This window comes from Mus caroli, chromosome 11 (genome assembly GCF_900094665.2).
Source record: "Mus caroli chromosome 11, CAROLI_EIJ_v1.1, whole genome shotgun sequence".
Taxonomy (NCBI): domain Eukaryota; kingdom Metazoa; phylum Chordata; class Mammalia; order Rodentia; family Muridae; genus Mus; species Mus caroli.
Window position 1 is genome coordinate 23,562,102 of NC_034580.1, and position 12,788 is coordinate 23,574,889.

General features: G+C 38.4%; 1 pseudogene; it reads right to left on the minus strand.

Moving 5' to 3' along the window:
• Nucleotides 1-12,497: 12,497 nt before the first annotated feature.
• LOC110304175 overlaps nt 12,498-12,788 on the minus strand; it is a 3,978-nt pseudogene continuing 3,687 nt past the window's right edge.

Consider the following 12,788-nt stretch of genomic DNA (forward strand, 5'->3'; position numbering starts at 1 on the left):
TCCAAATTAACAAAAGCAGAAATGAAAAGAGAGACATAACAATAGAAACTAAAGACATTCAAAATATTATCAGATTCTACTAGAAAAGCCTATACTCACTAAAACTGGAAAATCTTTATGAAATGGATAATTTTCTAGACAGGTGTCTGTGGGGAATTAGGGTATGCACAGAGAGGCTGGGCTCCAGTCGAGCTGAGGTTTGAACCCTGAAAAGGGTGATAATTCACCTTTATGACATGGTAGGCATTCCCTCCTGCTCCTGGATCTCTGGCTCCTGCCTAAGGTACTGCCCCTCACAACCTCCACAAGAGAATCATGGCTAGAAGTCATATAGACAATGTCCCAAGCTTCTGACCTTCAAGCTAAACTCCTTCCCAGTTACCTAGCAACAATAAAGACCATAAAAAGGGCTGTTCAGCCCCTGCTTGCTCTCTTGCTCTCTTACTCTTATGCTCTTACTTCTCACTCTCTTACTACTTACTCCTCACTCTCACCCTCTTTCCTCTCTCTTTGTCGTCTCTCCTCTCTCTTTGTCTTCTCCTCTCCTCTCTCCTCTCTCTTACTCTTTCTCTCTAGCCTTTCATATCTCTCTCTCTCTCTCCCTTCTCTCTTTCTCCTTGCATTTCTACAATAAAGCTCTAAAACCATAGAGAGTCTCTGCTCATCAAGACTGTGCTCACTCTCATCAGTGTTGGGAACCTCTTCCTTCATCCCTCTCTCCCATAACCCCAGTGGATTTAGCAAAGTAGCACCAGGGCTCCCCAGGGCTTTAGCAAAGTAGCCCATGGCTTCCAGGTAGGGCTGCCCTTTACTACACCCCCACCCACGAAGAGTGGGTGAGAGACTTAGATTCCCACCCGGGTATAAGTGGAAGCTAGATAGCAGCCCTCCCACGTGTGACTGACCAGAGAATAGGTGGAACTCTGTTGGGGTGTGGGTATTTCCCTTTTTAGTTCCCATCAGGTGTCTGGTACCAAATTTAAGTCATGATCAGATAAACCATCTAAACAGTCCCACAACTCCTAAAAAATAGAAGCAGTGTCTGCCTGGTCCTTGCTGCAGGGGCAGAACCCTTAATTGGTCTGCTCCCATGAAGACTTCATATTGTGATTCATCCTAGATGACCTGCTACACTCAGAGCAGTTGGTAAGAAATACTACCCCTGCCCCATACAAATTGTGAAGCTGTGGCTGGGAGCCTGGTGGACTCCAGACACATCACCCACCAAACGCCTGCCCTCCTGAAAACCTTCTATCCTTTCCACCCCTTCCTCCAGGTCTTTGCTGTTGGGGCAGACCCCTAGTTTATCTGCTCCCTGAAAACTCCATATCCTGTTCTATCCTAGAGAACCCACTGCATTCAGAGCCATTGTCCAAAGGCCTCCCAGGAGATTTACTCTAGCCAGGGCAACAGATCAGTAGGTTATCTACCCCAGAGAAGATCCCCCATTTGGAAGGCCCCATAGGTGGTCCACTGCAGCCAGGGCCACAGGCCTACTGGGAAACCTGAAGCAACTGAGGGACAAAAGAGGCAAACTTCAGACAGTTATCCAGATCAATAAACACCAGGAATACCAGTTGCCAAAAGGCAAGCACAAGATCATAAGCAATAGTATCCAATACACATGAGCATCATCAGAACCCAGTTCTCCCAGCACAGCAAGCCCTGAATATACTGACACACCTGAAAAATCAGGAATCTGTCCAAAATCCTATCTCATGAAAATAATAGAGTACTTTAAGGAGAATATCAAAAACTCACTGAAAGAAATACAGGAAAACACAAGTAAACAGGTAATGTACTTGAATGAAGCAATCCAAGACCTAGAAACAATAAAAAAACACAAATGGAGGCAAACCTGGAAATGGAAAATTCTAGGAAAGAGGTCAGGAATTACAAATGTAAGTATCAAAGACAGAATACAAAAGATAGAAGAGAGAATCACAGGTATAGAAGATACTGTAGAAGAGATTGACACAACTGTCAAAGAAAATTCAAAACATAAAAAACTCCTAACACAAAGCATCCAGGAAATTCAGGACATAATAAAAATACCAAATCTAAGAATAATCAGAATAGAGTAAAGCAAAGAGTTCTAGCTCAAAGGACCTGAAAATATCTTCAGCAAAATCATAGAAGAAAACTTCTCCAACCTAAAGGAAGAAATGGCCATAAAGGTAAAGAAGCCTATAGAATACCAAATAAATAGGACATAATAATCAAAACACCAAACACACAGAAAAAAAAGAAAGAATATTTAAAACTGCATGGAAGATGGGCCAAGTAACATACAAAGGTAGACTTATGAGAATTACACCAGACTCTAAGAGCACACAAATGCCAGCCCTTTCTACTATACCCAGCAAAAGTCTCAATCAACATAGATGGAGAAAACAAAATACTCCAGGACAAAACCAAATTCAAACAGTATCTGTCTACCAATCCAGCCCTTCAGAGGGTCCTAGAAGAAAAACTCCAACACAAAGAAGGTACCTTCACCAAAGGAAGGACAAGATATTAAGCATCGCACAACAAAGCCAAAAAAAGAGAACCATGAGCACATAAAGCCACCTACAAAAACAAACATATCAGGAACCAACAGTCATCTCCCTTTAATATCTCTCAATATTAATGGACTCAACTCATCTATAAAAACACATAAGCTAACAGACTGAATACACAAACAAGATCCAGTACTTTGCTGAAAACCAGAAACACACCTCAATAAAAAAGACAAACTATCTAAAAGTGAAAGGATAGAAAAAGGCCTTATAAGCAAATGCTCTAAGGAAACAAGCAACAGTCACCATCCTAATATCCAATAAAATAGACGTTCAACCAAAAGTTATCAAGTGTGATAAAGAAGGACACTTTACATTCATCAAGGGGAAGATGCACCAAAAGAAAGTCTCAGTTCTGAACATTTATGCCCCAAACACTAGAGAACCCAAATTCATAAAAGAATATTTACTAAAACTCAAAACACACATTGAACCCCACACAATAATAGTAGGAGACTTTATACTACAGTCTCACCAATAGACAAACCATTGAAACAGAATCTAAACACAGATACAGTGAAAATAAGAGTTTGTGAACCAAAAGGATTTAACAGATCTGTACTGTACATTTCACACTAAAACAAAAGAATGTACCTTCTTTTCAGCACCTCATTGTACCTTCTCCAAAATTGGCCATATAATTGATCACAAAACAACTCTCAACCAATACAAGAAGACTGAAATAATACCATGCATCCTATCAGATCACAAAGACCTAAGTTGGTCTTTTTCTTTTTACTAGATATTTTCTTTATTTAGATTTCAAATGTTATTCCCTTTGCTGTTTCCCCTCTGAAAATCCCCTATCCCCTCCCCACTACCCCTGCTCACCAACCTACCCATTACTGCTTCCTGGTCTTGGCATTGTCTTACTGGACCATCAAGCCTTCATGGAAGCAAGGGCCTCTCTTCACATTGATGACAGACAAGGCCATCCTCTGTTACATATGCAGGTAGAGCCATGAATCCCTCTATGTGTACTCTTTGTTTGGTGGTTTAGACCCTGGGAGATCTGGATGTGCTGGTTGGTTCATATTGTTGTTCCCCATATGGGGCTAAAAACACCTTCAGCTCCTTGGATCATTTCTCTAACTCCTCCATTGGGGACCCAGTGCTCAGTCCAATGGTTGACTAAGAGTGTCTACCTCTGCATTTTTCAGGCACTGGCAGAGCCTCTCAGGAGACAGCTATATCAGGATCTGGTCAGCATGCAATTTTGGCATCCATAATAGTGTCTGCATTTGGTGAATGTATATGGGATAGTTCCCCAGGTGGGGCAGTTTCTAGATGGCCTATCCTTCAGTCTCTACTCCATATTTTGTCTCTGTATCTCCTCCCGTGAGTATTTTCTTCACCCTTTTATGAAGGACCAAAGTATCCCCACTTTGGACTTCCTTCTTCTTGAGGTTAATGTGTTCTCTGAATTGTAACTAGGGAATTCTGCAATTCTGAGCTAATATCCACTTATTAATGAGTATATATCATGTATATCCTTTTGTGATTGGGTTACCTCACTCAGGATGACGTTTTCTAGTTTCATCCATTTTCCTAAGATTTTCATAAATTCCTTGCTTTTTAATAACTGAGTAGTGTTCCATTGTGTAAATGTATCATGTTTTCTGTATCAATTTCTCTGTTGAGGGACATCTGGGTTCTTTCCAGCTTCTGACTATTATAAATAAGGCTTCTTTGAACATAGTTGAACATGTGTCCTTATTACATGTTGGAGCATCTTCTGGGTATATGCCCAGGAGTGGTATTGCTGGGTCCTCAGGTAGCACTATGTCCAATTTTCTGAAGAACCGCCAAAGGGGCTAGTCTTCAATAACAGCAAAATCTACAGAAACTCCACATACACGTGGAAACTGAAAAACTCTTTACTCAATGATAACTTGGTCATGGAAGAAATAAACCAAAACATGAAAGATTTCCTTGAATTTAATGAAAATGTTGACACATCATACCCACACATATGGGATACATTGAAAGAGGTGCTAAGTGGAGCGTTTATAGTAGTAAGTGCCCTGATAAAGAAACTGGAGAGATCTTACACTAACAACTTAACAGCACACTTGAGAGCTCTAGAAAAAAAAAAAAGAAGCAAACTCATCTAAGAGGAGTAGAAGGCAGGAAGTATTCAAACACAGGGTTGAGATCAACCAAACAAAAGGAAACAAACAAAAAACAAACAAACAAACAAAAACAATAGTAAGAATCAAGTAAACCAAACACTGGTTCTTTGAGAGAATCAACAAAATAGACAAACCTCTAGCCAAAATAATTAATGGGCCAACAGGCAGTATCCAAATTAACAAAATCAGAAATAAAAGGGAGACATAACAACAGAAACAGAGAAATTTCAAAAATTATCAGATCCTACTATAAAAGCCTATACTCAACAAAACTGGAAAATCTAGAGTTAAATCAAGGGTTAAATGGGCCTATATTGCAAAAGGAAATAAATGAAGTCATTAAAAAGCTTCCAACCAAGAAAAGCCCAGGATCAGATGGATTTAATGCAGAATTCTACTAGACCTTCATAGAAGATATGATGCCAATTTTCCTCAAACTATTCCATAAAATAGAAAGAGAAGGAAGACGACCTAACTCATTGTATGAAATCACAATTACTATGATATCTAAACCACACAAGGCCTCAATCAAAAAAGAGAACTTCAGACCAATCTCGCTTATGAATATGAAAGGAAAAATATTCAATAAAATTCTTGCAAACAGAATCCAAGAACACATCAAAACCATCATTTACCTCCATCATGTAGGCTTCATCTCAGGGATGCAACGTTGATATAATATACAAAAATCCATTCATGTAATCTGCTACATAAACAAACTCAAAGAAAAAAATCACATGATCATCTCCTTAGATGCAGAAAAACACTTGACAAAATCCAACACATTTTCGTGTTAAAAGTGTTGGAGAGCTCATGAATTCAAGGCCTATAATTAAATATAATAAATCAATTTACTGCAAGCCAACAGCCAGTATCAAATTAAATGGAGACCTAATTGATGCAATACCACTGAAATTGGGGAAAAGACAAGGATACCTACTCTCCCCATATCTATTCAATATAGTACTTGAAGTGTTAGCTAGAACAATAAGACAACAAAAAGAGATCAAGGGGATACAAATTGGTAAAGAAGAAACAAAGGTATTGCTATTTGCAGATGATATGATAGCATACATATATGACCTCAAAATTATACCAGGGAACTTCTTCAGCTGATAAACAACTTCAGCAAAGTGGCCAGATATAAAATGCACTCAAATAAATCAGTAGTTTTCCTTTATACAAAGGACAAACAGACTGAGAAAGAAATTAGAGAAAATATTCCCTTCACAGTAGCCACAAATGACATAAAATATCTTGGGTTAACTCTAACCAAACAAGTGAAAGACCTATATGACAATAACTTGAAGTCACTCGAGAAAGAAATCTAAGAAGATGGAACACAGGGCCCCCAATGGAGAAGCTAGAGAAAGCACCCAAGGAGCTGAAGAGGTCTGCAACCCTATATGTAGAACAACAATATAAACTAACCAGTAGCCCCCAGAGCTCGTGTCTCTAGCTGCATATGTAGCAGAAGATGGCCTAGTTGCCCATCACTGGGAAGAGAGGCCCGTTGGTAATGCAAACTTTATATGACCCAGTACAGGGGAATGCCAGGGCCAAGAAGCAGGAGTGGGTGGGTAGGGGTGCAGGGTGGGGGGGAGGGTATAGGGGACTTTCGGGATAGCATTTGAAATTTGAAATGTATATAAAGATAATAATAATAATAATAATAATAATAATAATAATAATAATAATAATAATAGAACTGGGTTCTAATGATTGCAAGTAGCCTTGGTTTCTGTTGCTTATGTTCTTGCCCTTGTCTCTAACCATCTGGTTATCTCTGCTGTTATCTGGTCTGGCTGTCTCTGACTGTAGCTTGTCACTCTTGCAAATCTGTGCTTCAGTAATCCTAGGAAACCAGTTCTTTCCTGGTGATATTTGGGTATGGAGCACTGTGGCTACTACCAAACTCCTTTTTAAGCTTTGAAAAAAGCAAACACAAGCTAGCATGAAATTGAAATTTAGAAGGAACTTAATATTGCCATGTCATCTAAAGAAGAATATTACAAATTTCCCTGTTTGAAAAACCTAACCAATCTTATTTCTATTTTGTTCTTGTCTAAGCAGAAAATCCAGCTAAGTGGTGCCTGAACTTTTGGCCTATGGAAATTATAAGTTAAAATACATGTGTTGTTTTAACTCACAATTGAATAATTGTGAGTTAAGCCACAAATTGTAAATGAAAAAGCAATGCCTCATTTACAAAATGCATGCCAGGAATGGAGACTTGGCTTGGCAGGTAAGATGCTTGCCACCAAGTCTGATAACCTGAGTTTGATTCCCTAGAACCCAAACTTCCTGCCATTTCCCCCTGAAAGTCACACACATGCTATGTCTTTTGAGTGTGAGCACACACAAAGTAACTGAATATTTTTAAACATGTATTAATGTGCATTACTTTTAAGACAGACTTTCCTTAAATAGAAATTGATGGTGAATAAGGACTGAGGATGATATAGAAATAGATCAAGGAGAAACTTATTCTAATTGTTTGAATACAGAAAAAATACTCATAAAAATTAACAAGTAGCAGACAAAACAATGTCATAGACAGACTCAAATGACTGCTTCTTTGATCAACCTAGTATGTTTCCTGGGATCATTATTCTCTTGAATGATTTCAGCATTGCTGTTTTCTCAGACACTCTGACTTAAACTTGCAAAACTCCTTTAAAGAGCTTTTTCCAACACTAGCTTCTGGTTGTTACATCTCTATGAACTTAATATATTATTATTTCTCCTTATCACACAAAGTTACTGTTAGAGTGAGTCCCTATCACATGTAATGTAAACCCTTCACGTGGCAAAAGTTCAGTTAAAGATTTTATAAACTACCATCAAGAAATCTCCACAAGTGACTGACAGACACATCAATCATGATACTGTCCAATCAACCTATCATTAAAGAGGTTTTATACTCAAATTAACTTTGTATCCCTCAGTTTAGTATAACTAGCCTAGAAGAGCCAAATAATTTACTTTTTGAACTCAGAATTATTTTTAAATGGTGTTTCCATAGAACATCACATTTTAGCATAACAGGAGAAAATGCTGTTTACTTTAAAGTGTGATTGCTTTATGGGTTATTGAGAAGATAAATGCACCCATCTGCATAAATCCTTTGGAGCCAGATGGGGGATTTGAGGAGTACTATATGAGCTATGTTAGTTTATTGATTATAATTCTATCATATAAAATATTGATTTTCAAATAAGAAAAATATAGGCTCAGTATAGTAAAATCCACTTAAGAAAAAAGGTTAATAATTACATACTGGTATATACATGTCCAGGAATTGTTTGTTGAATTATTTTACTAGGTCAGTCAGAACCATGAACTATGAGTTTCAACTTGGAAGTAAAAACTTACATTTAAGACATAATAAAGAAACCTATTTGGCAGACATTGATGTGTAAATTGAGGTAAAAGGTGAAGAAAGGAAGAAGGAATGAAATTTACCTAAGTAAATTCTTGGGAGGTACTTTGCATTTGTCTGAGACATGGATCATTTGAGGCAATACAGAAATTGTGCATTGAGATAATTGTTATAAATGACAGTATTTCTCTGTTCCTAGATTCAACCTTGTCTTACTCATTTTGTTGTCGTTCCTTAAACACAGGTCCCTCTGCTAGAATACTAGAAAAAAATATTTAATACAATTAATAGTTCTATATCTGAAAAGTCAGAAAGTACAGGGAAAGGGAGATGCAACAAGCATCAAAATGTCAGTTCAATTCAAATGCAACAGAGACAAGAAATATTCATATATGTTTACAATCTCAGCAGTCTAGAAATAAAAGTGTTACAAACACTAGGATTAATCTAAAGGCCTATGATTTTTTCATAGCCACTGAAGGGATCCTTGTAAAATAATTTAGTGTCATTTCCATTTCAATGAAAATTCTTAATATCAAATACTTAGTTTCTTCTCATTTATTTGTCACTTAAAATAAATTGTAATAGGCAATAATTTGAAACTCTTGGAGATGTAATCGTAAGTACTGTCAAGTCCTACTGTTGGAAAGATAGATTGCACTGTATAGTTCAGGTTACATTATATCTATATAACCTATCAGGATATGTTATCTATATGTTTTATATCTATATAACATATCAGGATATCAGGATGTAATGAAATATGAATATACATGAAATCTAATTTCTATGTAGAGCCTATGATCAGACTTTGTAATCTGTTTCTCACATTAACTATTCCCTTTCATATGCCATCATACTTATTTTAATTTCTATTATATTTTTTAATCATTATGTTTGTATATTATTTTCACAAGGATGTACTTGGCAGGAAAGGAAGGAAGGAAGGAAGGAAGGAAGGAAGGAAGGAAGGAAGGAAGGAAGGAAGGAAGGAAGGAAGGAAGGAAAGAAAAGCTAAACCCGTGCCGTTGGCCAAATTTCCTGGTTTTAGTAACTGCCCCCTCTGTCTTACTTGAGATACTGGGAAAAAGAGGCTAAGCTAAGTTTGTTGGAGCATCCACATTGGGGGAATCCTGCTCTAAAACTTTTGTTTCAAAAATACTACAGAATATTCCATACGTAAGTTTAACTTTTTGTCAATTGAAATAAATGCTTTAATGAACATATTTTATATTAAAAACTAAAACATGATTTTACAAATTTACTACATAATGCAATCTCTTCATGTAAAGTTCTGTGCGAATTCTATTTTGACCTTAAAATAGTCACAGTTCAGACTGCCTTAAAGATTGTAGGCATTAGTAAACAGTAAGAAAACTGTAAAACCTGCTGCAGGCTAAGTGGCAATTTACCATCACTAGCAACAACATTTACTGGCTGCTCAGAAACAAAGCAATTTTCTGATCGTCATATGCCTTTAGGAAGGATGTCAACTTGATTACTGGAAACTGTTCCCTGAACTGAAAATAGCATCAAAGCAGCTGAAATGGTTGAATATTTCCTTTCAAGAAGCTGATGCAAGACAACCCTTCATCCCACTAGATAGAGAGCCTGCTACGGGAAGAAGCAGAATGCTAATGAAACAAACTGTATGAAAGACAAAGTCATCGGAGGAGTGAGGAGAAGGAGGAGGAGGAGGAGGAGGAGATTCAACCACAGTCACATGTAACATTCCTGCAATAAAAATATCTGCCTGACTGTCTTCTGTCTTCCTTCCTTTTCATTTATATTTTGTATTTTGTTGTTGTCATTGTTTATTGTTTGTTTTTTGTCTAGAGGGAATCTGAACAGGGAAGCACTTATTTGAAGATATGGTGAATTTTGAATGAGAAACAATGATAAGGACAGATAGCCATTAAGCCCATCTTCAGAGAAATCCTGTATACCTTTCATGTAGTTACTGCAATCTGTCAATTTGGGGTGATCACAGCAATATTTATAACACATTGCACCAGGATGCCCATGTTTCCCAGCAGGAGAGTTTAATGTATGATATCAACACCTATGAAAAGGACATTTTATTTCTATCAACAAACAAAGTACATTGTGTGCATTGTATTCTTTCTTCTGGCTGCCCTTTACCTTTTATTTTGGAGAGAGAGAGAGAGAGAGAGAGAGAGAGAGAGAGAGAGGAAAGGGAAAGGAAAAGAAAGGGAAGGGAAAGGAAGGGAAGGGAAGGGAAAGGAAGGAAAGGGAAGGGAAGGGAAGGGAAGGGAAGGGAAGGGAAGGGAAGGGAAGGGAAGAAAAGAAAAATCATATATAGGTGGAGCTGAAAAATATGCAGTCAATTTGAAGAGGATAGCTCAGGACCTTTGGAAAATTCCAGCAGGCATCTATCCCCTCCCAGAAGAGAGAGGTCATAGTCACCCCTCCTCTCTATAAGAGAGAGGCTGATTAAGCCCTTGCTACCTCATTCCCTAAGGACCAATCATTTTAAAAGTCACATTGTTCTGCCAATCACATTGTGCCTAATGTCTGTTGTTCTATTCTACCACTGGAAACTGTATAAAAACTGGCCCAAATGGGCTACTTCTCCTTTGGGTGCAGGATGACCCCAACACACTAGAACAATAAACTCCTCTTGCTTTTGCATTGATCTCCAGCTCCACCATGGCTCACTAGGGGGTTCCCAAGTAGCTAAGGCTCATCCGAGTTTTATAATTCCTTAAATTTATTTCAACTGGCAAGTATCTGTGGCTTGTATCAAACACGAGACAGCCCTGGAGGAAGTTGTCCAAGAAAAACTTTGCTGCCTAGAGTTTTCAGGCAAGTGTTTATTATTTAAGACATTAACAGGACATCCAAGCAAGACTCTGCCTGAAGATCACCATCCAATGACACTACTAATAAAAATGACAGGAGAAGTCAAGAAAATTGTATTACTAGTTTTATATTTATTTACATATTTTTTGGCTTTGTGGCTGCAGCTCTTATTTTAAGGCTCTGTGATGATATGCGGTATCTTATTTGACACTGCTATCTGTCCAATAAAACACCATGATCAAAAGCAAGTTGGGGACAAAAGGGTTTATTTGGCCTATACTAATATATCATAGTTGATTATTAAAAAAATTTGGAAAGGGGCCCAAACAGGGCAGGAACCTGGAGGCAAAACTGGTACAAAAAGAGGCTGTGGAGTAGTGCAAAGTTCTACTTTTCTCAGCCTGCTTTCTTATAGAAAGTAGGACTGCCAACCTGGGAATGGACCCACCTACAATAAGCTGGACCATCCTCCATTAATGACTAACTAAGAAAATATCCTATAGGTTTGCCTACAGCTTGATATCATAGAGGCATTTTCATAATTGGCGTTCCTTCCTCTCCAATGATCCTAGCTCTAGCCAAATTGTCATAAAACTTGCCAGCACAAGTGGTGTTAAGTTTTAACACTTAGCATGAACTGGTGTAATGGATACCTGTTGGCCCTACTGGTAAGTAAAAGAATTTCACATAGTTGCTCATAAAAGAGATAACAAGTACCAGTTCTCAGATAAGAGAACACTGCAGTGTGTTTTATTGCACTGTAGGAGTGAATGAGCTTTTCAAAGAATGAAGGCTCTAGGTTCAGGGATTCAGATGACTTAGATGACTGGGTGTTGCTGAGGGTAGCCTGCAGAGAGGCTGTGAAACTAGTTTGGCTACCTGAGTCCTACATCTTCACTCTCAGAAATGAAAATACCTGAACCTTTCATGTCCCCCTTTTTGTTTTATTAAGACAAGGCTGGTCTAGGCCTCTGCAGTTACATCCATCTGCTGTGGCTCCTGATTTAGGTCGTTCCTCTAATGTCACAGCCTTACCCATCATAGGGTAACCCTATCACCACCGGGCCCCATGTCTTAGGTTGGTCTGTGCATGAGGAAAGTTGCCTGTCTCTGGATACCACAGTGCTGTGTAACAATAACTGCTAGATGGCCTAGGGTGAATTCTACAAGCAAGGCCAGCCCAAATTTTACATTTGTTTATTAGGAAAATCATGATCACCATATCGCATGCAAAGAGGAAACCTCAGCGATGTGCAAGGGCTGATCAATGATTGTCTAGTCTCTCTCATCCCATTGCAATGGATCCATAAATCCGTGGGATGCTAGAGCAGAGCAAACCAAGACTTGCCAATTACTATTTTAGCATGGATAACCAAATTTCAGGGGAGGCGCCTTGTTCAATGGACACAAGTGCTTGAGCATGGCTTGTCACGTTTCTGTTGAGATCTGAGTTTGCAAACCAACCATTGCATAAACACTATCCCACAACATAAGGCTGTGCCAAACAATATAACCCCCACACACTCCTTAAAATAAGAAAATGCAGAGGTAAGCCAAGAGATAAAGTCTCCAAGGGTCACTGGTTCCAATCTGGTCCCATTAAGGTTCAGGATCTGTATCTGCAGCCTCATCTGCAACTTTTCCAGCTCCTGTGACCAGTTCCCCTTCAGGTAATTCGACAGGTCTGTACTTCTAATAAAAGAATCATTAATATACCTAACGGGAGTAATGCACACATGCGGAGTGGATGCCACACAACTCATTTATATGACATCCATCATCTGTTCCATGTTATGTTGTAAAATATCCATTCTCTGATTCATTAACATTAACCCTGAGACGATATGAGAATCCACCCTTTGCAGGGTAAGCAATGCCTCAGACGTTTTT